The sequence below is a fragment of the Poecile atricapillus genome, chromosome 17 (genome assembly GCF_030490865.1).
Source record: "Poecile atricapillus isolate bPoeAtr1 chromosome 17, bPoeAtr1.hap1, whole genome shotgun sequence".
NCBI lineage: Eukaryota > Metazoa > Chordata > Aves > Passeriformes > Paridae > Poecile > Poecile atricapillus.
Window position 1 is genome coordinate 5,727,149 of NC_081265.1, and position 25,065 is coordinate 5,752,213.

The following is a 25,065-nucleotide window of genomic DNA, read 5'->3' on the forward strand; positions in this document are numbered from 1 at the left end:
CAGTCAGTATTTTATTCTGCTTAAACAGTGAAGCTGGACACAGGAGCACCTCACTTTCCTGCAGGGCCTCATCAGAACAGAATGAGGCTTAATGACAGTGGTTAACAGAAAGACACCATGGATATCACTGAGCCACTGAGGATATTTACCTTTGAAGTCTGGCATATTTAATTCAGCTCATAGAAAAATTCCAGTGGTGAAGGGTGAAGAAAATTGAATGCTGAATGAAGACTTTTGTTTTTCTGAACAGAGCTGAAATGAAGAAGAAGGTGGGATCAGATTTCTCCTATAGGTCAGAAGTTCAGTGTATCATTGGATTTCATGTCACAAGGCTTTTCCTGATTGTATCTAGCCAGGACTCTGCACATCACTGAGCTTTTACTCTGGGCTTCCTCCATAAGATACATACTGTAGATAGAGTCATTACTAAACAATTTAAAATGTATTTTTAAGGGTGAATCTTTACCTTTCAATTCTACAACAACAGCAGAAAATTAAATTAGCTGCTGGCCTGTGTTCATATAAAATATAAAAACAAGTACTGGACTGGATTGTTGCTACAGCAAGTTTATTTTGTACAAATTTTCTACAAATATTAAGCTACAAGCCTCTGGTACCTGTGATCTTGGATTCAAAGGTGTCTGGGACCTTGCAGGGATAGAGGAACCAAAACTGTGAAATGTGGCCTGAGGGTTCATGGCCTGACCTGGGCTGGAGGGTGGATGAAGGAAGGGAGCTGAGCTGGATTTGTTCAGTAGGTGATGTGGGATCTGAGCCAGCAGCACTCTTCACACGGGCCCTGAGTGATCCTGCTTCATAACTGCATGAGTTATTTATGCATCTTGGGGAGAAAAGCTATAGCCACATCTCAAGCTGAAAAAAACCCACAAAAAACCAACCCAAAAAAGCTGCAACCGTTTAGCACTTAGCTGATGACTGACTTTTTGAATAATTTAAGCTCAATAGGGACATCTGTGGTAGACTAGCATGACCTCCTATGGATCTGTTCATCTGCAGTATAAAATGAGACCAAGGGAGTGTGTGACTCTCTGGTTAGCCAAATCACAATATTAAATTACGACAGAGAAACACAAGCTCTTATGCACTGGTATTATGGGGCTATAGCTGAGAATCAAGTTGGGGATCTCACCTTCATCCAGCAGCTATTGAAGGTTAAACTATGAGTCCTAACCCAACTTTATATGGTGTATGTCTCCTGCAGAGCACCTTCCAGCACACCTCTGCTTGGAGAAACCTCTGTCTTGTGGTAAATAGCTCTCGAGGAGGTTTTACCCTTCCTACACCCAGGACAGACCATTTGTGACCTGCAGTGCATTCTCTCTTTACTAATTAATCTCCCAAACATCTTCATACTGAATAAAGGCTTTCACAGGTTTCAGCACATTCTGGTTTCCTATGAGAGGAAGGATGAGGTTTGCTGGTGCTGTAGGACAGCTTTGAGATGCAGCTTGGGAGAGAAGTGCCAGCCAAGAGGAGCAGGGCTGCACAGAAGACACATCTGTGTTCCTCAGATGCTATGAATTTTTCTGAAAGCCAAGAAACCTGAAACTGCAGTGGCAACTCAGACTTCCTCCTGAGATGGAGTTGAGGCAGGCTAATTTTAGTCACCATGCACTATGCAAATCATCATTCCGGAGCTGAGTTTATTTTTTAAAGTGCTGATTGCCAAACTTGCTGTGGGGTATAGACTCTTCATATGGGTCTTAAAGAGGTTTGAAACCAGTCCTTCAGTCAGTGGTGCCTCAAAGGAGGGGGTGTCTCAAAGGGACCTTGTGAGGAAAGCAAACTTCCAACAGGAAAGGTCCAGGTGACTAGTTTAGATGATATACTGATTTTTTTAGCTGGCCAGAATTAGCTATTGGTGGGGTTTTCTGGATCTATTTTTCATTCTAGATATAATTTTTCTTAGTTCCCCTCATGAGCTCACACCACTGGCCTGCAAGAGATGCTGGGAGTGCCAGTGTCTGCATCACATCCAGGGTCTGCAGATAAAGGAAGCAGATCACTCCTGGGTTTGAGATTCACTCTCTAAATATTTGTCAGATGCACAGAGTTCTCTTTTAAGTGGGCTTTATTTGACTTCCTGGGAAAGAACTAGTTATTTAAAACATTGCCATTAGACTGGGATTGGTGCCACTCATTAGAAAGGCAGAGGCAGACATGGGGAACATGGAGAAGCAGCAAGGCAGGGTACCCTTCCAGGGAGCCCAGGCTTCATCATGGACAGTAAACTGTTACATTTCTCTTCAATATTAAAAAGATAAAGCATGCAGACGTTAATCTGATAACTTTCAATGTCTCTATCTAACTTTTAATGTCTCTATCATAAGCCATGATATGGCTGAATTGTTCTTTGTGTTTAAATGAAACAATTCTCCATTATTTCTTATCAACTTATCATAGAGACCTTTGGGAATTTTCCTTTCTCAGCTTTGAGAACAACCACTTCCAGGTTTGAGCTCTTACCCATAACTTTCAAGGCATTCATCCATCCAAACAGGTCTGCATGGACCTGAGTGCAGAAGGACATTTGGAATCCTGAGCTCAAAATTACCAGGAAGAGTAAAAGCAGGAGCTTGTTTTCAACAATGAAACTGTGAAACTTCTGTTTTCTGCAGCTGGTCTTCAGTCTAAGTGCTTTGGATGTGGGGCTCAAGCCCTAGTGAGTGGGCCAAGAAAAATTTCTCCTTGGAATTTGCTCTGGGTTTTAGGCAGGACTAAGAGGGAAAAAATGTGCATGGAAAAACCTAATTTAGATACAGAGGTTGTGAAACACCCAGTTGCATTTAGGACATGGGACATACTGAATTGCTCTGAATGCAGGGAGCTGCAGCGTTGTGGATTTATTTCCATTTAGGTGCTGATTTTGTAGGAGTCCAGCAATGCTCAAGGGCATTACCAAGATTAAAATAAGTAACTGCAAGACTGTGTATACAACATGTAGCACCTTGCCAGCCATTGGAAGGGTGGGATTGAGGAAAAATATCTTCTCCATCTTAAAAGCCTGGAACAATCCAATTCCCTTGGGGATACTCCAGGAGCTGGTGGGTGCTCAATGTCGGTGGCTCTGGCTGAAGGCCATGCAGAAGGAAATGATTCACCTGCCCAATTCACATCTTCCCAAAAATGTATCTTCCATGATAGTGGAGCCAAGTCCCAAATCAAAGACCAGGGAGCAATAAAGAGAAGGGATGAATGGTGTATCCATGCTGCTGGCTGTTCCACAGGGATGAGCAGACTCGCTTCCCTCCCAGCACGGCTACACTCTATTTTTGTACATTTTCTCTATCATTTCATTGCCCCTCAGCTTCAAATTAAATCTGACCTTTCCACTGCGTTTGACTGGGGAAAGATAATCACCTGCTTTGTTTTCTTCAGGGCTGTACATTGTTGTATGTGACAGGTAGACAAGTGTACCTAGAAAATATGGTTGCATGTGAGGCTAGGCAGAAAAAAATATCTGTGAGTAGGTCAGGATCCAATTGAAGATCTGCCAGACCTGCCTGAGTTCAAATACATTTTTCAAGCTGGATGTTTAACTCCCACTGGCTCCCATGAAAACTCAAAAATTGCAGAAAATCTTTTGTTTTGTACAATAGAGACTACGCAGTCCCCACCTGCATAGCCCTGTGCAAGCATGGGGAAAGAAGGTTCTGTGATTGATGATGTTACAAAGAGTTGAGCAGTTAGGAAAGAAGAAAAGGAATATTTTAGGTCTCATGCAGTCGCTAGAGATGGATCTAAATACATCATTGTGCAGCTCATGGTCTGGAACTGAGGCTGTGACTTGCACAAAATAAACATCACCCAAAAGTGGCTAAATGCCTAAGTGCATCCTCGAGCATCAGGGGAATATTCCCTGGGGATAACAATAACCTCACACAAACAGCTCTGTTAGAGCATTCTTATAAAAATTCAGAGATCTTTCCAATTAATGTGACTATAAATATTTTCATCTAGTGTAGATTTGATTTGTTGTATACTGAAGATGTTAATTGCTGGAACATGTTTGCAATTCTGAAATGATGGCAAAGCTAATTCAGCAGGAAAGGTGAAGGGACAGAGTGTGGCTGCTGTTTGTGTCAGGCAATGCACATCTTTCTAAAGCAGTGCCTATTATATACATCTAGGAGCAGAGTACATCTGCTGACCTGATCTGCACTGGGATCAGAGTTGCTACAATTGCTTATTCTTATTGATCTTTATAGTATCTGGATCTAGTGCTATCAGAGTGCCTGGAAACTCAGGTTATCACCTCTAACAAGCTGCAGATGATCGGACAGGGTCAACTGCAGCAAATGCAAGAGCAGGGCTTGCACAAGGGGGAGGTTTGAAAGCCCTTAATTAAGGTGAAGAAAATACCTTGGTGTCACAGCTTGTTCCACTGGCTTTTCTTGTGCAGAAGCTCTACTCAATGCAGAAATGATTAAAGATAAAGCCAAGTCGATACAGAAGCATCATCCAACAAAAACAAAGGCAGTTTAGCTAAATTTGGTTTGAAAATACTCATTTCTTAGGCTAAGGTAAATTTGCGTGTATGTGGGCTTGCTAACACTCTTTCCTCCCTCTTCCTGCCTAAATGGGAATAATTATTTCTCTAATTATGATGTAATTGTGTAGCCTTGGGATCATTGATTACAGATGCACTCCTTATCTCGCTGTTTTACCTGAATCCAAGCAGAAGGGATGCTCCTCTAGGATGTGCTGCTACTCCTTTTGGCTGCAGCCTTGACCTTAAAAAAGAAGAACAGAAAAAAGTGAGTAAACTAAGCTATTTATAGCTGAACTAATTATTTTGATGTGCTATGACAGCAGCAGAATCTGTTTTCTCTTCACTCAATTAATGACAATGGAAGAAGCTTTCAATACCCTTTAACAGTGTTTGTTGGCTGCAATACAAACTTTTTCTGAATGACTTAAGATGTAGGATTTTGAAACACAGGAACAGAGAGCACAAGGTGTGTTGTGTTCCTGGCTGACATGAGTAGCACTCAGGAGCTGCAAGGGGGGGTCTGCTGTGAAAGAAAAAATCCACAGTTTGGAGGGAAGGTGGCAGACAGCAAATCTGTGCAAACCCCTGAGTAAAAGAGTGCAGGTCAAAGCTCAAGTGGACTCTCATAAGGTGCTTGGTGGACACCAGGAAGTTTGAAATACACAACTTTACTGTTCCCAAGTGGGGAAACTGAGGCAGAGTGCTTAACTTGGCAAAGGTTGCAAAGCAAGTTAATGGCCAGGGAGTGACAATCTTGGCTCACAGTCTCTGAATCCATTCAGAGAAGGTGGAATCACACTTGTGTTTTTCCCTGTCCCTTTCTTGCCACTATGCTGTTCCTGTGCACAAATTCTGTCAGGGGTGACCTGCTGGGCTGCAAATAAACTGGGAAAGGTGGAGGGGACAGAGGGGGATGTCTTGGCTGAATTTTTTTCTTGCCCATTACTGAAGATTTCAGCAATAAAAAAATTCCCCCTGAGCACTGCAATGTGTTTTCCAGGTCTCTGAGGAAGTTGTTAATAGAAGCTATTCCTGCTCTCTGTTTTTTTAAGCTGGACAAGATAGACTTTTCCTTATTTAAAGCTTTTGAATTAAAATAAATACATGGAGTTAATTATATTTAACCAAAACAGAATTTGAAATCCTAAGTTTTTGTGAGTTATTTCTGGTAGAAAAACACTGTTGAAGTTCAGGTCCTCCTCCCCCTCCAAGGTTTATAAAATAGCTTTTCTTCCTTGCTCCTCTCCACATTCTGGGTGTTCCACAGCTTGTCCCTCTCCATGACCACAAAACTCCTGCCAGAGGATTTGTTGTGTATTCCAAGGCTTGCTTCATTGTGGCAAGGAAAAGGGAAAAATATCCGCTCTCTCCTCTTTTTACAGCTTTGATTTGGTCCCTGAAATCTGTGCACTTCTCAGATTGCTTTTGGTGACCTTTAAGGCTCTCAGAAAGCAGGTGCTGTTTGTGAAGCCTTTCTGTGACCGTTGCCTCGTTTCCCTTTGATTTATCCTTTTTTTAACTCCCGTGTCAGGCTGTTGCAGGTACAGTGCAATATTCATGAGAGGCTGATTTATGCAGGCACAAGGCTGTGCAGCAGGATTACAGGGTACTGTATGTTACATGCAGCTTTAATTTCTTTTTATGGCCAAAGGATACAGCCAGAGTTTCTCAAATATGGAATTTATGAGAGCCTCATTCATGCAGGGTTTAAAGGTCCCCTGTCTCTGTGCCCTGCTCAGATGGGGAGATGTGGGGAGATGAGGTGAGCAGTCTGTGCAGCCTCTGAAAGTGAACAAAACTACATAAAAACACACCCAGGGCAGTCAATTGGACACTGAAATGGCCTCTGCACACAGAGCTGAGGCATTACTGAAGGATCTATGCAGTCCTTCTCTGAGTTACAGAAAAACAAATTCTGTGAAATATTTAAGTCAAAAATCTTCCAAGAAGGCATATTCTGTGTAGTGCAGTGACAGAGGTTAATTTCAGGGCTTCTAAAACCTATGACAGTGCAAACCAAGTAACAGAGGGTATTTGTGGTAAGTACAGATATTTGGTCCTCTCAGCCTTTTGTCCTGTGCACCTGCACTGTTTGCTCCTCTTCTGGCCTAATTTTGCACTTCATATCTTACCTGCAAATCCTTTCTTTTTAGAAGAAGCCTCTCTGCTCACAGGAGGAGCAGGGATCCTGTGTGTCCAGTAGCTCACCAGGCATTGCTGTTCACCTGGAATTTTCATTGGAGATTATCAAACAGGCTCACATAAAAATTCAAGATATGAAATGCAATAACATGGCCCAGGAACAGAACGTGCATGTCTGATATGGTGAATTGCCCAGCCCTCCCTCGCTTAGAGTGTTACACATCACTTTACATGTACTTGCATGCCACAGGGCTATTTTGGGGAGAGAGATGATTCTTTGGGAAGTCACTAAAGTTTTTGTAGTGGAACTGGAATCGTTGGTGTATTCAGAAACTTGTCAGTGTGTTCCCAATGGGAGATGCCCCTGGCAGCCTGTGACTGTCTCCAGAGTCCCCTGGGGAGAATGAAGGGGACCTGTTCCAGCCTTCATAAGCACAGTGGAGTCATTCCCAAGTCTGGTGTCTCACAACAGGACTCTCTCTTTTCCTGGTGCTCCAGGATGGTCAGTGTGTGGTGCTGGCAGCGAGCCCCTGATCCTCTTCCTACAGGCGCTGCAACCACCTCTGAGCCCAGCCTGGACAACTGGAAAAAGCCTTACCTATCTTCAGCTTCTATTTCTGCAGAAGGGGAGCTTTTCTTTCCATCTTCCCTGCTTGCCATGCCATCCAGGAAAACAAAAAGGCACCGCTAACATCTGCTCTTTTCTCCTCCTACGCGCAGGCTCTTTCTCGGCTCCCTATTAAACCCCTTCCCACACAGCAGCGTAGGCAGCTCCTTCGTGTACATCTTGGAGTACAAATCCCCCCCCACCCCATCCCTTGGGAGTAACATTTGCAAGAAGTGACTGGAGAGGGTTTATTTTTGTTCTTTGCTAAGACTTTTTGGTTATTGGGCTCCTCGTTCTCCAAGTGCAGCTCCTCACCGAGCCCCGTGTGTGGCGGGGCTGGCACGGATGCTCCTGGGGACACGGTGTGGGGGTGGCAAGGGATGCAGAAATGGATGGAGAACATTCCAATTGCTCAGCTATGCTCAGGTGCATTTACTTCTACCAAGAGGGGTTACTAAGGAAACAAGGAGACAAATTTCTGGGGAAAAACACAGACATTCCTAATGAGCAACAAGCTCTAAACACATCCTTCAGCTTGAATGTTTGGGGTCTGTTCTGTGGTCCACTGTAACAGAAAAGTGTCTGATTTTTGAACCTGCCTTCACTCTCTTGTCTCTGGCTTGTTCCTGAGGTGGTTGCAGGGTCCTGAGCCTTCACCATGGGACACATAAGCTCTGAGTCACTTACTGGAGCGGGCTGGCTACTCCTGAAGCTGCCATGGCTTTTTGTTGTAACAGGAAAAAACCTCATTGAAATAAATTTTGCTGGAAAGTTTAATCTGAGAGATTCAAAGCTGAACAAAGGTGCTGCTGTTCAGGGAACTCTGCAGAAGATGCTTGGCTGTTTCCCACAGCCCCACTCAAGCCCCAGTTGTTGCCAAATTATCAGGTTATGTGTACCTTGCATTGTTCCCGAGGCTTTTATGGAGGAAGAAGTTCTGTAGGAAATTGCCTGGAGGGTACAAGCTAAAGGCAGAGGCACTGGAAGAGGTTGGAATCACTGTTCTGGTCTCCTCCTGCACAGCTCAGGGGATGTGAGGGTGGTTTTGTGCTGCTGGGCCTTGGATTGTGCAGGCAGGACTAGAGAGCAGAAACCTGCAACTCCCCCAAGACCTGCCAGTCAATGGAAAGGAGTTATTTACTGTAGCAATTATCCTTGGAAATAAAACAAGATGATTAATTGCATCAGAAGCTGCAATCTCAAGTGCACCTACTTCATAACATTAGAACAGAAAGGGTTTTAGATCAAGTGTTACTCTAGAAGGGGGAAAATACATTTTCAAGTCAAATAACCAGACCCAAACACTGAAAACAATTCAGAAAATGCTGTAAAAGGAACATGAATAGGAGTGACATCATTAAAAAAGAACATTTCAAAAGGATTTATAATCCCCAAATGAAGTTCTCCAGTACAGAAGCAAAGAAGATTTTTTTTTTTTTAATTTTAATTGTGTTTCATGAATAGTGTGTTTAGTTTGGAGGGATGTGACACAATTGTGTATTTTCCCACCATTCAGAAAGTATAATTCAAGTTATCACAAGGAACACTTGCTCATTAAAAAAAAATCTATATCTAAGCTTTCAAACCTGATGGGTTTTGCAGTGTGATTAACTTGGTGGCTTCCAGAGTGTTTAACTCAAACAAAGGAAAAGTTCAAAGAGAATGGTTCAGTTTATCTTACTATATAATTTTTTTTCCTGTGAACACAGAAAATTACAAGTGACAGTTTTTGTGGTTTTTGATAGATTTACAATGCCATTAGATAGCACTGAGGCCATACTGAAGATATATTTATTTTAGGCTTTGCTATCAAGAAATTTAAAATGCCAATTCATTGGAAATGAATTAATTAATTCCAGAAGAAAGGAAGGGAAAAGTTTGTTGTTCTGCTATATTATCTATTCTTGCTAATCCTTGTGTGCAAATGGCAGTGGGCATGGGGAGAAAGTGGAGAGACTTGTAGCAACGTTTGAAATAGTGACACTGCCTGTGTTATTTGGGATCTCAGAGGGAATCCCAGCTCATCCCAAAAAATATTTTCATCATGGGCACCTCTGCATTTCCAACAGTGACAGTTACCCCTCCTGGGAAATGCAGGGGTGCCCATGGCACATTGACAGCTGAGTTTGTCCTCACTGGGGTTTTGGGACAGTGCTGGTACCAAGGACAAAAGGGAAAGCAAAGGATGTTTTTTGATGGGAAGTTTCATAGTTTGTTTCAGTATCCCATATATTGACTTTTGGAAGAGTTTTTAAATTACCTGAACAGGTAGGCTGTGTGTGTTCAGGAAGGTGTTTGGCTAGGGGGCTGTTTTTTGGGATGCTCTGGATGCATATTCAGGGGGAGTTTGATCCAGTGCTCTATGGCCAGGTCAGTAGCTTTAGGCTGGGACCAAGGCAGGAATGTTTCCTCTTGTTTCAGGTCACTGAGTTTATGTACCCAAGCTCCAAATCAGCCCAAGCTGACTAGAAACACTGCCAGTCTGGCCTATCATTTGCAAGTCTAAATCTAACCAGGAAATCTCCTCTTGGTGAAAGTCTGGGGAGGGGGAGAGGACAGGTCTCTGTTATATGAGCTTCAACAATTCTATCTGCAGTGAGTTTTGCATTCAAAAGGCACACTTAAAGAAAGGTAAATGTTTGCAAAGCACAGCTACATTTAATTTCTAACGTAATTTCTACCTACCATTCCATTTCTACCCAAACTTTGCTGGCTTGTATTAAGACATCTGAGAATGTGCAAACCCCTTTATCAACCTTTTCCATGAAACCCCTCCTTTTTCAATGAAAAATCTCCTGGCAAACCATCCCAAAGGCACTGATGCCAAATCCAATTGAGCTGTGGTCATCTGGGGACAACTCTGCCATGCTGTCATTGCAGGGGGCTGGTTCCCTATGTAGGGGACATCACCATCATGCCAAGCTGGGATGGAAGCCCAAAACCCCCAGGGATGCCTGTCTGGGACAGAGGTGTGACTGTGATAAGTTTGGATTTGCACAGAACTGGTTTGGCAGGGCTGAGACATGAAGGTCAGGGAGAAAGGGAATGTGAGGCTATTTATACACAGGGTACTCGTGGCTGAGAGCAGCGATGTTTTACCAGGGACTTCTCCTGGATGGAACCCTCGGCACCCAGGGACACACACACAGCCTGGCCCACAGTGTGTCTGTTTCCAGCAGGGTTTCTCCCACCATTTCCAAAACAACCTCCTTTGGGGCTGGGCTCAGGGGAAAATGTGTGAGGCTGAATCCGCCTGGCTTGGTAGCAGCGTTGGTGGCATGAGCTGGGGGGAAATCCCAACACAATTCAGGTCCTTGCAGCTGAAGCATCTCTCATCTATGTGCAAATGCTGAACTGGCACAAGGCAAAGTTTCTTTTTTTAAAGCCCAGTGATGGTTTGTGCAGTTTAATGATTTCCTTAGATATCTTTTTAGTTATTTATTTCCACTCTCTAAAAGGCTCTTGGCTCTTTAACATTTTTTTTAATGGTACTTTCTGAGTGTGTTCTCAAATTAAATGTTGCTGAAAGCTGCCTTGCTTAAGAGGATGGGGGTTTGCAGAGCACTTGGGCCTGATTCAGCAAAAGCACTTGATTATCTTCAGTTTAATTTTACAAAGTAGTTAAGCACATGCCTACAGCAAGGTATGTCCTTAAGTCCACCTCTGCTCAGCAAAGCGTTTAAACACGTGCTTTGCTTTAACCAGAGGCAAGGGAGTTTGAGCATATGCTTAAATATTCCTCAAGCCTGGAACCTGAGCAGCTCTGGCAGATGATTTCCCTCCTGCCTTTCTAGAACTGGTGGATCTGTCACACTGCTAAAAACATTGAGGAAAACCAAACACCTTATAATACGTTATTTCTGGTAAAAGCAAGAGCAGCTTCTCACCAGTTTGGGGTTGGAGGGACTTTTGTCAGGACAGGGAAGGGGGCAGTGCTCCAGAGTGAAGCTTTGTGGCTGTGCTGATGTCTTGCTCTATATTTGGATGTTGTTGTACAGGCACAGTGCAGGTCGCTGCCTGAGGCCTGTGGGTGTTGCTGAAATACAGATAATAAATGGCTCATGTGATTTGACACAACTTTGCTGAGTACATCCAAGGCCTGCTGCCTTTCCTGGATGTGCTGGCTGGGATGGGGGTCCTCCAACACCTTTTCTGCTCTAAGGCTTCAAGTGTGTTGGTGTACTTAAGACTGAACCACACTGAAGGGAATGCTCTCAGCCTGGGAAAGCTCAGATGTTCAGGGCAGGGTTTGGCACTTTGTCAAAACAGTCAGCAGAGATGGTCTGAAGCTGACTTTAGCAAAACCAGGCAGGTTGGGATCAGCATGGCTTCCCCCAGGATCACCTGTTTGGCTCATGTGCTGGGTTTCTCTGAAACCTGGGAGATTGACAGCCCTTGGACTCTCAAATCAAATTATCCTGGAATGCAGAAAAGCTCCAAGCCTTGGCTGAGCCAGAACACAGTATTTTCTGGGACTCAGCAACTGCCTTAAATCACAGCTTCCCTAATCCGAATTTGGAAAAAGTGCCATTCAGATTTTTGACCCAGAGCTGTACTGTGATGCCATTGTCCTGGGGCTGCCACAAACACAGGACAGGTGGCCAGAAGGGGTGGCCCCATCCTGTGTGTTGCTGCCTGCCTGCTCCATGTGAGCAGGCACACAACAGCTGTGGATAAATAAAGACCTTCCTTCTGTATTGAAAGTAGAAAAAACTCTTTAAAAACAGTGAGCCCAACACCAGTGGTCCCAAATGTATTCCTCACTGCTCTCTCCAGAGTGACATTATCTCAGTGATCAGGATCCAGGTGAGCACTGGGGGTGCTGCCTCCCATTCTGCACTCAGAAACCAAAGAAGTGATGAAACACAACTGTTACAGCAGTACTTTGGGTTCATTTGCTGGTGATTTGGGTAAAAGTTTCATTTTCTAACATAAGAAGCCTCCTTGTTCCCACTAATATAGCAAGCTGCTGATCACGTAGTTCCAGCAGCAGGGGAAGGACTGGGAAAGGAGAGCAAATGGATAAAAAAAATTGTGTCAGTTTTCAGACAGGGATGATCCAAATTACACAGGAAAGATCAGATCTATTCCCAGCTGTCGAGCTGAAGCTCATCCTTTGGATGGGACAAAGCAGAAGTCTGGATCCAGAGAGCTCTTTAGGTTTTTTGGATTCAGGAATCCACCCTGGTTGAAGATGTAGCTCCCTCCTTGCCTGTCTGGTCGCCCTCTGTATGCCTTGCAAAGCTCTGTCAGTACAGACTCTCTTCTTGCTTTCACCAAGGCATAGGGGACATTAAACAAGTCCCCCCCTTTTTTTTTTGTTTTTTCAGAATATATTCCTTCCCTGGAAAGCTCTTGGCTATTCCTATCTTCTTAAAAAGTCTTTAAAAAAAAGTCATTTGTGGTGCTAATGGTATGGAATGAGATAAAGCTTTATGCCATTTTTAGCACTTTTGGAACAGAGAGAATTGGAGGATCTGAAAATATATGCTTAATCGCCCCCAGGAAAGACTGCCATAATATTTTGGGTTGCATAAGCAAACTAAATTGGAAATCTGGAATCTATTCAAGACCTTTTGATCAGGGAGCTTTGCAAGTGCAGAAAAGTAAAAACACAGACAGATGGGGATTAGAGTTGAGCATCAGGAGAATAATTTCCTCTTTTAATTTCAGTTCCGCCAACATATAAAAAGCATTAACAGCCCAGTTACGTAACATGCGTCAGAGCCTGGCTGGACAGGGCAGGAATTCTCACTGTAATTAAATCATTACCCAGTCCACCTTTGCTTCATGGAGGTGGGAGCCTCTCTGCACCAGGGAAAGAGACCCCATCACCCCCCTTTCTTCAGAACTCTGGGCAAATGTCCTGGATAAAATTAGAAGCAGTTATCAAGGCTAATAGGAGCTGCAGGGGGGTCAGGGAAAATTGGAGCCTCCCTGAGATACTGCTGGGCTCACAAAATCCAATTGACAATCACTTGCAAACCCCCTTCCCCTCTGTTTCTCTGTATTTGTCACTAAATCAGCTTCAGTGGGAGAAGAGAGGTCAGGCTGAAGAGCAAGAGGAGAGATTTTTGCTGATTGTTTGATGCTGGGAACAATAGTGCATAACATACTTGTTGTTCTAATAGTGGGATCCTTGAGAGAAGGTGCTACAACATCCAAAGGCTGGCAAGAGTCCCGCAAATTTGAGGCTGCAAAGGCTGGCAGATTGGATTAGGTTTCTGTTCTTGCCTGTTTTCCTTTGCTTGGGGCATATTTTTGTGCACAGTGGATGATGTAGAGTGATGCAAAAAAGCACTAAGAGGATCGTCTAAACAGAACCACTTACATTTCAGGATCAACTCACTGGACACGGTTTCTGGACAGATTTTGAAGAGTGTCTGATATCCCTGAACATCCATCTTAAAAAATATTTGCCTACTGGGATCAGCTCCCTAGAGTTGATCCCAGTTGAACATCATCTACTGCTGATGTCTGCAGCTTTTAGATAAAAGTCACTCCTTCCAGGTAGCTGATTTTTATTTTCATTTTTAGATGTTTTTGAGAATTTCTGCATGTAGATTTAACTGCAGTTACTTTTGCTTGCTTTCACCCTTGTTACATGAATTTAGATGGGAGTAGGAGTGAGATCATGGACTGGGTCTGCTTTTCTTAATTTCAATTAATATGGCATATAGGAAGAGATCTATATTTTTAGCATTGCTTTATGGTACTCTGCATGAGTTCAGAGTCTCCAGGCAGTTTCTGCAGCAGTAGAACTGTCCTGGGAGCTTTCCTCCAACCCTGAGAAATCCCAAATTGGCCAAGACAAATCCCTGGAGCTCTCCTTCTATGTGGCTCTGAGCAACGTGGTCTGGTGGAAGGTGTCCCTAGACATGGCAGTGGTTTGGAACTAGATGATCTTCAAGGTCCCTTCCAATCCAAACCCTTCTGTGTTCCTGGGAGGCTGCACTGGGGTTTTGTGGATACACCATCACTTTTCACACTGAATTGCTGAGCAAGGGTGAGGCCAACCATTAATCTGATCTGGGGACTGTTGTTATTTCTGGACCACAAGAAGACCACAACAAGAAGAGTTAGTCATGTGAGAGGCTGATGTGCCACATTAAATAAATAAAAATAAGAGAGAAACATTAAAAAATTAGTTGTACACATGACTGGCATATAATTTCCATTCAAATGGGTTATACTGTAGGTGCAGATGAGATCATAGGCTGCTATTTAAGGAGGAAACCTCTACTTACATAAATGTCTGATTATGCAACTGTCATGGAAACCACAGATGACAAAGATGTATTAGATTAGCTTGTCCGTTCCCTCAGAGCACAGTGGTTTATTTTTCACTCAAGATTTTAAGAACTGATTGGTGGCTGCTGGGTGCTGAGCTTGAGAAGAAATGATTTATAGTATGAGCTGAGCTGTCCCTTTTCTAAAGGTGATTTTCTTTGGGAATTCAAGAATAGAAGTGCTTAAAGTCACTGGTTGCACCAAACAATCCTCACACCAGAGTTCAGTTTATTCTTGTACTTATATGCTTTGAGTGCTCTGGCTTTCTTTCCTTTAAATACAGGCCAGAGTCTTAGGGACTTTACCATTCTGCCTGATTTTTCTTTAGTTTTCATCCCCTGACTCTGTTGTCTTTCCAAATAATACTCCATTTTCTCTGGTTTTGCACTCTGCCAGTGTGTCCCTTGTGGTTGCTGCTTAGCCAAGCTACACAAATTTAGCTGTTCTTAATCTTTGCTCATAGGTCAGTCTTTTGAGGCATGCTCATTTTTGCTGCTGCACAGGGAAATCAGCAGAGATTAGTATTTTAATCTTCTTTCCCTGTTTAAAGAAACCCCAGGACACACATTGAATGGTTTGACTTGAAATCAAAATGTTTGAAAGTAAGTGTATTAATATCTCTTTTTCTCAACTTTCACCTCTAGTTCCTCTCAGTTGTCACTAGAGGACACAAGATAGAAGCATGGGTTCAATCACAATAGCTGAGGTTTTCATCCTAAGGAGGCAGAAGCCTTTATTTGGGGTTTTCAGCCCCTTTTATAAGGTGTTCTGATACAGGTTAATCTGATTGGTAAAAGGAACAACGTCTTTCTGGTCCCATTGGTGGAATGAGAGAAAAACACATCCAGAACATCTGTACAACATTGTTTTGAGAACCAAAACCTATTTACAAAAAACAGTCCTTGAGAGAGAAAAGTTTCCCAAAAGAATTTCTCTTGGGAAACAGATCAGCCACTGACAGGCTGAAAAATCTCTCAGGCTCAGAAAACCATGTCCACACTCAGTCACTGATTTGGCTGCTCATCTGCCTCAGAAATGGTGCTTTTTTTGAACAAATTGAACTATAGTTTGTTTTTTTATCATGAATAGAGTGGCATTCTTATGTCATGAGCTATATGGTTTAGTCTCACCCATGTTCATTCTGCAGAATTAACCTGAACTGGTTTTAAATCAAAGCCCCTGGGTTGTCCAGTCTCACCAGACATGAGATTTGGGAGGATGCATAGCAAGATAAAGACAAAAATATTAATGCTAAATACCAGTGATATTTAGCCCCATTTTTGTCAACTGGTCCCTCTTTGATTGTGTTTTGTGCTTGCTCAATATGTGTTTGGTTGCTGTTATTTTCCTTAAAGGTGGTCTCCTTGTTCTCTCTTAATCCCAACAGTCATTGAACTCAACCCTTGCTCCCCTCATGTCCAATTCAGATAATGATAAACAATTACAATGGGGATTTCTTGTTCTTAAGACCTATTGAGGGCCATGCTTAAAGAGTTTAAAGCAGTAAATTATTTTTCTGAGTAGCAGGACTTTAGCCAGGATCACAAGGCAAATTAAATTCAGGTTCTGTCAGATCCCAAGAAAGAAACAGGGTGGAGAGCTGGGCCCTCTCCTCTGACAGTGGTTCCCAGAGGCAGCCTGTACCTGACCATTAACCATGGATGAAAACAGGGAAGCTGCTGCTACAGAACACAGGGAGAAGCTGATACCAGATTTGCACAAATCCAAAATACAAAACAGCTTCTCTCTGAACTGTTGCATCAGGCTTGCAAGCTAAGTCTGGTCTCACTGAAATAGTTGGAAAAACTCTTAGTGTGGGCATGGTTCTCATGGCCAACCCTGCCAAGCACCTCAGCAGTGACCTACAACACCTTCCCTATTTTGCTCTAGGGCTATTTTAGCCAGGGCTGTCAGTGGAACTGAATTGTTCCATTATGTGGTGGCTTTGCAATGTGGAAAAGTATTCAGGAGGGACCACTCTCTAAATCAGAGTGACTCAGTCTCCAGGGCCAATTCAGTCATTGATTTTTATTTATTTATTATTTTATTTTTTCCTGACGCAGCTGATACAGAGAGCAATTACAGTGGTAATTTTTCTGTGCTGTGAATCTCGAATTACTGTCCCATGGAGGGAGCTTGCTTATTTCACATTAAACCCCGCTGCACGGCTGGGCTTTCTAGGCATTACTGAACTGAAACAGATTTGACCCTAGAGATGAAAATTTGAATTGCAATGTCTCACCCTGGATATCCTTCCAACAGAGAGATGACAGTGAAGCACACTGTTTGTGGGATGATTTAGAAGACAAAAGCACTCCAACTACTCATTTTAAATCACAGCAACTGGACTATGCACAGCCAAGCCAACTGGTTTTGGAGCAGGTCAAATGAATTCCAATCTCCTCTAAAAGTATTTAAGGGAAGTCCTTAACAACAAGAATCTGCTTTGTTGCACTTCTTAAAAGAACCTGAGGGAGAACTTGCTGGGTCCCCTCCCAATTTTTCCTCAGCAGATGCCCAAGTTGCTGCTGTCCCACATCCCACAAACAGACACATTTCTGCAGGAATGATCCCTGAATTTCATCTAAGAGCCTCTGAGAGCCTTCTAAATAATTTCAGCATGAGCTATCCTTAGGAAGTTAAAATCAAAGGCACAAGGACCAGCATATTTAATAAGATGAAAATGGCAAAATGAGAACCACATTGAAGGATTTGTGACTTTTCTCCCTGTATGGATTCTGAAAGGGGTCATGGGTTTGCAGCACTCTGGCAAGCAGAGAGATGCTGTGCATTCAGCACAGGCAGTAATTATGTCTCCTCTTTCTAAATTATGTTATCAGGAAACATCTATATTGTTCATATGGGTCTAGATTATGCTCTGAGAATAGAATGTTCCCTGCATAAAGAGCACGGCTGGAGTAAATCAATGCGAATGCACTCAGAAACATCAATTAATGGTAATACAAGTCTTTAGCGTGGTATCAGGGAGGGAGCAGAGTTTGAAATTCTGATCTTCCTCTCTAGGAAAGCGACAAAGCAGAACTACTCAGAAATTCATAAGGTTTAAAAATAAAATACTTGTCTCCTCTCATCTTCATTTTACTCAGGTTTTTACTCAGTGCTGGTTCCCAGCATAGTAGAAGAGTGTAATGTTTTTCTTCAGATCTCAAAGTTCTTCTGGGTTAAGGAGCTGTCTTTCTGCATGTCTTGTGAGCTGAGTACCTTGGGTTTGAAGTACATGCTTTGGGACACCTGAAATCTGATTGTCTGAGGTGCCAAGAGCCCATCAGTGATCCAGTGGAAGTCAAGAAAATCAGGCTCCTTCAGAGCAGCACCCAGAAATTCCTGTTTTCAAAGTTAACAGTGATGCCTGAATACAAAATAACAGCAAATCTGTGATAGAGGTGGGAACAAAATCTGTACCATTTTACCTGTTAAATATGAAATACCTGGAGCTCATCTGCAGAGGTAATCTGGCCACCTTTGGACATCATTAGTAAGGGACATGCATGTAAACATTGTCACCACGCTCTCCGCTGGTCCCAGAGACTTCCTGTTATTGAGGCAAATGAGAAATTAATGTGAATTGTCCTTCAGCCTATTAATTCTGCATCCCCTTTGCAGACATTAATTCAAATGCAAAATCTGAGCCTGGGTTTGAGCTTTCCCTGCTCTCCACGCAGTTCATGCACAGGGTTCCTGCGCAGGCACATTTGTTACCTACGTGACACTCATCCATCATCAGAATTGTAATTGTGAGGGGTGGAAAATTTTCTTCTTGTTACTCGGAAGGAAAAGGGACCTTACAAAGAATTTATAAGCTTCTTCAGCTGAGTTAATTATTCAGGAAAGGGTATTTTTCACTGCAAGGAGCACAGGCGAGCAGATTCCATTCATAGCTCAAATGCTAAACAACTTCAACACCTTTGGTTTTAGTGGCTTATTTTATTAATATTAAGGTGGTGGAGCGAGGGGGTTAGTGTTTTGGGTTTTTATTTTCATTTAATGTTTTTTCCCATTGGGCAGAAAGCTGCTCCTTTTTCGTCACAGCCTGGATAATGAATTGCAGTATACAAAGCCAGTCATACAATACGCAGCAGCAGCAGCGTGGAGCAAGAATCTTTGGGAAGAGTTTCCATAGAAACATTGACGTCCTCCTGGTGAACAGGACACTGAGTTCCTTCAATGGGAGGTATGGGATTTTAAAGGAGCAGTGAGGTGGCAGGAAGCCAAGCCAGCAGAGCTATGACTCTGCATCTCCCAGCAGAATAGGGGGTTGGAGCTGGTGGGAGGGGAAGAAAAAAAAAATTACCCAATTACCCTCACAATATCAAAATGTCAAATTTGATGGTGGCTGCTTGAACAGTACTGTACAGAGCCTGGTAAATAATTAAACTGCTGACCGCAATGTGTGTGAGAACTGGCAGCCAAAAATCATAAATGCTCAAGGCTGTGAACTAGCAGCTTCTAAAAACTCTTGTCAGATTTTGCCACATACTTCATCCCCAGAAGCCTTAAATTCAGCACATATCGGCATGATGCAGGCACAAACCTCCCAGGGACAAGCAAGGTTGCACTCGGCAATGTGCACCCTCCCCTTCCCTGCTTGTCTTGGAATGAGACAAGTGTTTTGCTAATGTTCCAGCTCTGTGTTTTAAATAGCCCTGTGTCTACCCTGCTAAATATCAGCAGAGTAGCCCTGTCTGGAAGAAGACTGTTTCTAGAAGGAAAACAGTCAGAGGAAATGTTTTTGCCAGAAACGCTGCAAATCATAGAAAACAAAAAGGCAGCATGTGAAAGAATTCGCTGCCGAGCGCTCCCCAGTGTTTTTGTTCAGGCTCACAAAATGCTTTGTTTCAGAGCAATTCCCAGATAAGACTAATGAAGGTGGCAGAGTCCCTTCTCAGAGAGCGTGTGACTCACCCCAAGGCCCATCTGATGCCAGGTTTGTTGTCCAGAGCCTTCCCCTGGCTGTGGGGGATCTGGCTGTGGAGTGAGTGCTGCTCAGCCTGAGAAAGCCAGCAGCCATCTGACCCACCAGGGCTGCTCGGGTTGCTCTCAGTCCTCATGGTTTCCTGCAGCTTGGACTCTGAGCTGTGTATCTCCAGCACAATTCAGATGACTCTCTGGGGTACCTGAATGTATTTCAGTGCCTTATGTGTGTCACTCTCCCAACAGACTCATAGAATAGCTGGGGATGGGAAGGACCTTTAACACTCATCCAGTTCCAAACCCCTGCCATGGGCAGGGACACCTTCCACCAGACCAGGTTACTCCAAGCCTCATCCAAGCTGGCCTGGGATACTTCCAGGTATGGGGCAGCCACAGCTTCTCTGGGCAATCCATGCCAGCACACTATCAGCCTCACTGGGAAGAATTTCTTCTTTGTACCTAATTTAACCTGCCCTCTGTCAGCTTTAAAAATACCCAAACCCACACATCTTCTTGAGGTGAGTCACACGAGGTGAGGAGCACCCATTGCAGCTCTTCCTCTGTTTCTCTCCAGTGCTGATATCTCAGGGGTGACTTGTTTTTTACCCAGCAAACACCTGTGGTGTGAGGTTTCCTTTGGGTGGGTGAGCTGTGCTCCACTGGGACAACATGGACAACATGGAACTTTGCTCCACGCAGGAGCTGGTGCTTTGGTCTTGAACCAGCCTTGTCCTCTCTGCAAGAGACCTTCTGTTATTCAAAAGTATCTTGCAAGTTTCCACACATCTGCTTCTCGTTCAAATCCCTCCAGAGTGATAATCAAGTAATACAAGGCATCCACAGCCCCATCACAGTTGAATGGGAGCCCCAGGTACCCTGCACCTTCTGTAGTCTGCTCCAGTCTTCAAAGGCCAACCACTGCACTGTGGCTGCTGACCTTAATCCCTGTCCTTTGCAATGCTGAGACACTGTGGCTATTTATACTGCTCTTACTGAAATGCTGAAAACCCTGCTGAAAGCTAAATTATTTCAAATCTGTATGGGTATGATGCCACATGAAGTTCTGGTTTATAATTTCATAGCAAAGACATCCATTTATTCAATGGGCTCCAGGTAGGGAGTGTTTGATACAGGATATGGCATTGATCTATTTACAGAATGTTTGCAAGAAGATAATTTTGGTTCAACCTGTTCAGCAAGATTCACTGTGGACAGAAAAAGAGAAAAGTCAGTGAGTCAGAGGGTCTCAAATAAATGTCTTGAGTTCCAGGGACTTACTCAGATTGTTTCACAGGATGATGGCATGAATTGCTTTGAAAGGAAGAGAGGGTAAAACAGACGTCCATCTTTCTGAGGAGTACTTAGCTTCATCCATTTGTCCCAGTGTTTAGTTTACCTTGTTTTGAGTATGCAGAAGACTTAGAAGTAAGGACTCATTTAGAATGAGGGATGTTTTACTTGAGCACTTTGTCCTTACAGCTTAGGGGAATTTGAAGGCTCATTATTCTTTCTTGATCAATATCCCTTTATAAGGTGTTCAGCTAGCATGACAATGAACTTGATTTAAATATCCAGGTAATCTGGATTTGCATGTGCCAGGAAAAGACTGAAGGCAAACCAGACCCCACACCCAAAATGATAAGACAGGTGAGTCAATGTAGGGCTGTGGACAATGTCTGGAGCTGATCTGGAGGGACAGGGACTGTGCCCCTGTCTGACAAACCCACAGCACATGGGACTCACGTGCTGGCATGAATCTGTGTTCCTACACAGAAAGAGAACGCTCAGTTCTTCTAAATTAGAAAGAAATCCAGGTAGAGCAGGGGGATGCTCTGCTCTGACTGCAGCTGGGCCATCCAAGCACCTCAGTGTGCTTTTGGAAGAGAGAGCAATAAGTGAAATTATCTACTTGGCTGATATTAAACCGGTACACTACAGAAGTCCTGAATTTCTCTGAATCAAATCTTATCACAGCACTTCTTTTCCCAGAGGTGCTCTCTCTTCCACATGACCCACAGAGCTCAGTGCTGTGCTGGGGGAGTTTTTAGGTGAGCCACAGGCACTGCCCTGACCAAGCTGCTCTTGCTCCAGCTGAAAAAAATCCTCTTTCAAAGACAATTAAGTTGCACTTAAGTCTTATGAAACCTGATGGCCCCTGATTACCCCTTTGGCACAGTGCTGAACTGGTGGGCAAACTCCTGAATGGAAATGAAGTAATTCCCATTAAGGGCAGATTTATGTCCTGCTGGGAGGACCATGCACCGTGCCCAAGGGTCTGCAGTGATGCCTCGTTGATTCTGTACTGGCTTATGCTTGGTGGAGAATTCCTACAAATGTCTCTGTGTGCTGCTTAAAACTTGTGTTTGGCTTAAAACAGAAAACAGGCAATTCCCTTTTCATATCTTGTAGTCAAGAGCTGCCAAAGATATGTAGATGTTTATATTCAGGCATTTCTGTTCAAAGGAAGCATTGGTGCCCTGCTTGCTGGCTGAATGGGGGAAGTCTCCGTACCTGAGCCTGTTCCCTTTGGGTGGATCCTCTGAAAACCTGGAGGAGGAACCACAGCCAGCAAACATTTTGCAAATCCACTACCCAGATGCACTGCTGCTTCTGGACTAGAGCCCGTGCAAACAGCAGGGAAATTGTATTTCCTGTGATACATCGTTTGAGCTTTCCATCCAGCAGATCCTGCTTCTTTTTCACATCAGTTCCTCTGCTGAATCTAGGACACGGGAGATGCTCAATCCTGCCTTCTGGGCTCTCCTTCAGATTTACAATGTTTTTGTGCTCCAACAGTAATCACAAATTGCTCGCATTAAATGCCACACTATTGGAAACTCTTTCCAAAGGGCTCCGAGTCTTTGATCATTCCTTGTAATAGCAGAAAACAAAGTATTTCTTCCAATAATGAAAAATTAATTCCCACTTTATTCTTCAAAATTATGGTGGATTTCTGTGCCTTAGATGTTATACAAGCCCATTGCAGTGGCCATTTTGAACACCTAAACTTCCTATAAGCAGCTGAAATTTCCAAAGTGAGGATCCCATTGTTGCAAACGCTGACATGGAGAGTGAGAGCATGTGCTGAAGAATATAAGATTAACAAAAAGAAAGAACAGAATTTTTTAAAGATAAGAATTTGATACCAAAAATTAAGCATGGCCATAACAATTAAAGTCATCTAGTGGTTAATTTTTTTTTAAAAAAAATATTATTATTGATATTAAACTTCAGTAGTAAAATACTGAAAAATTAAAATTAAAATTGATTGTTTTGCTGTTTTTTTAAAATCCGTTCTTCAGAAATACATAAAATCTCAAATATTTTCAGTCTTGCATTGTAGTCGACAAATATTAGGAAAATCAGATCTCATCTGGTGCTACTGTTTTAATGAGAGACTTGCTGAGAGTATCCAATGAAGTGTGTTACTGCTCACACTGCAGCTGAAGGGACAGGACTGAATTTTTTAACAGAGATTTCCTTTCTGCAACTGGTTCATTAAAGTTAGATATATGACAACACAAGCTTTAAGTTAAGTACCTGGCAACAAATCAACAGACTTCACACAGTCATTAAGGATCTCTTTCTGCAGATGCTTTGTACATGTTCTTTTGGCTCTTGATGTCATCCATCATCTCAGGAGCTCCTGAGGCTTCACAGAGTATTTAATGTTGGTAGGATCTCTAGTGAAATTCTATTGAAAAAGCAAATTGGAAAGTAAGCATTTCATCTAAATCTTTGCATATCAAAAGGAAGGAAAAGCACATCCTTTCATTTATCTTACTTTTAGATGGAGCATATGGGCTGAAACATTGAACTTCAGATCTGAATTCCAAAAACTCCAAAGCATTTTGATTTAGCCCATAATAAAATCTGCACTGGGATTTCATAACAATGCTTTTCAATCCACTTCCAAGGGAGGGATAAGACTCTCTGTATGACGGATTGCTCTGTTAGATGTTATTGTTTTGTTTTTTTCTTCAAACTTAGTCATCTTTATTCAAGATTTTAAATATATATTTACAGAACAAACAAACCTTCTCAGAATAATTTCTGCAGGCTTTTGATTGCATGCCTCAGAGTGGAAGAACAGGCTATAGGATCTCTATGATGAGAAATAACTGGCTGTGAATTTTGGAAATCCTCTCTGGCATGTGTTCAAGCCAGTATTAATGCAAACCACCCCATGCCAATCTCCTGACTCACCCCAAATGGCAGTTCTCAACACTCACCCATCGCTGGCCTTCCCTAGGAAGAAAACAAAGCAGCTCCTCCCTTCCTTCCTGAAACTTCACGTGCCCCAACTGCTGCTGGACAGGGGCATCTTCTGTGTTTCCAAGTGTTTAACTTGGGGAGTGAGGCTGTGCCAGCACATCTTGAAGAGGCGTTTGCAGCAGTAAAATAGCAGTAAAATAGCTCATCCATTTCAGGTCTCAGCTCCCCAGTCCCTGGGCACAGAGTGTCCTTCAGCCAGTCCTGGTGGTTTCACGTTCGGGGCATGAAAACCTCTTTGCAGCAAGTGTGTCAAATTCTCCTTGTGCCTCTGGTGCAAATCTATTTGAAGAAAGATATATGTCAATTATAGCATCATGTTGCTTCTAAATTCTGTATCTATTTATAGGACTCAATGGTCTTTTCCAACTCAAGATATTCTATGATTCTATGGTATTTGTGTATTTTATATATTATTTACGAAGTGTATAAATATCCAAGTAACCATTTTCCAGATGCAGGAAACATTTGCAAACTAAAATGCTCTTTAAATACCACAATCCTGCAGAATCTTGTGTGCTGGAGGAAATCTCGTCCCACACTTGTTTGTGCCAGTTCCAGGAGGTTTTTTATTCCTTGTCCTGCAGGCAAGATGTGAGGAGAGAAGGGCAGAGGCTATGCTGCTCTAACTATGAATTTCTTGACCTCTGACAGTTTTAGTTTTTTTTAATCACAGCCTTTTCTAGGAACAGGCTGTGCAGTATAACTTGCCATATAAAATCCTGGATAGATATGGAGCTGGATTTGTGATGCAGTTACTGGTATTTCACTAACCTTTATCTTGACAAGTGGAAATAACACGTAGTGATTCAGGGGAAATTTTTCACTTGCAGAGAAAAATGGTGCCAAAAGAAAGCAAGTGAGCTACAAATTAATGAATAAAAATCTCAATAGCAGGAATCAACCTCCAGCTGGACTTGGCCGCTTCTCTGTGTTTTGGATGCATCAGGGCTGTTGTGATGATACTCTGCGTGGCATGACAGAGCCATGGCTCAGGATCCCAGGGGTGACCTCAGCCAGCCTGAGGGCCTCCTCCAGGCTCCCTCCTCTGTTTCTTCCCCCCAGATGAAAACCAAGGCCTCAAGGATTGACTGTCCCACCATGGGCTGTGGCCTCTCCATGCTGTGCTGTTTCTTCAGCCTCGTGGTTCCACAGGGGTCAGATGCTAAAAGGCTTTTGCTCTGAAAAAAGGCTGCTTATACATGGTCCTGTTGATGTGGATATGCAACCATCAACCCTCCAAAACCCCAGGGAGAACCTTTTTTAGAAGGACCTGAGCAAAATACAGCCTCCCTACAAGTTCAGCCTC

At 43.1% G+C, this 25,065-nt stretch overlaps 1 long non-coding RNA gene across 2 annotated transcripts in view; it reads right to left on the minus strand.

The window, feature by feature from the left end:
- Positions 1-25,065, minus strand: part of LOC131585825 (uncharacterized) — a 42,043-nt gene continuing 16,978 nt past the window's right edge. Inside the window, exons 2-9 of one of the 2 annotated variants that reach the window (XR_009279052.1) lie at positions 23,717-24,038; positions 23,025-23,178; positions 19,476-22,568; positions 18,002-18,105; positions 8,162-8,374; positions 6,646-6,738; positions 4,689-4,754; positions 1-252 (exon numbers count right to left, since the gene is read on the minus strand). This is a non-coding gene — a long non-coding RNA (uncharacterized LOC131585825). The remainder of the gene's footprint in view (positions 253-4,688; positions 4,755-6,645; positions 6,739-8,161; positions 8,375-18,001; positions 18,106-19,475; positions 22,569-23,024; positions 23,179-23,716; positions 24,039-25,065) is intronic. The other variant, XR_009279051.1, reaches the window with a different exon arrangement.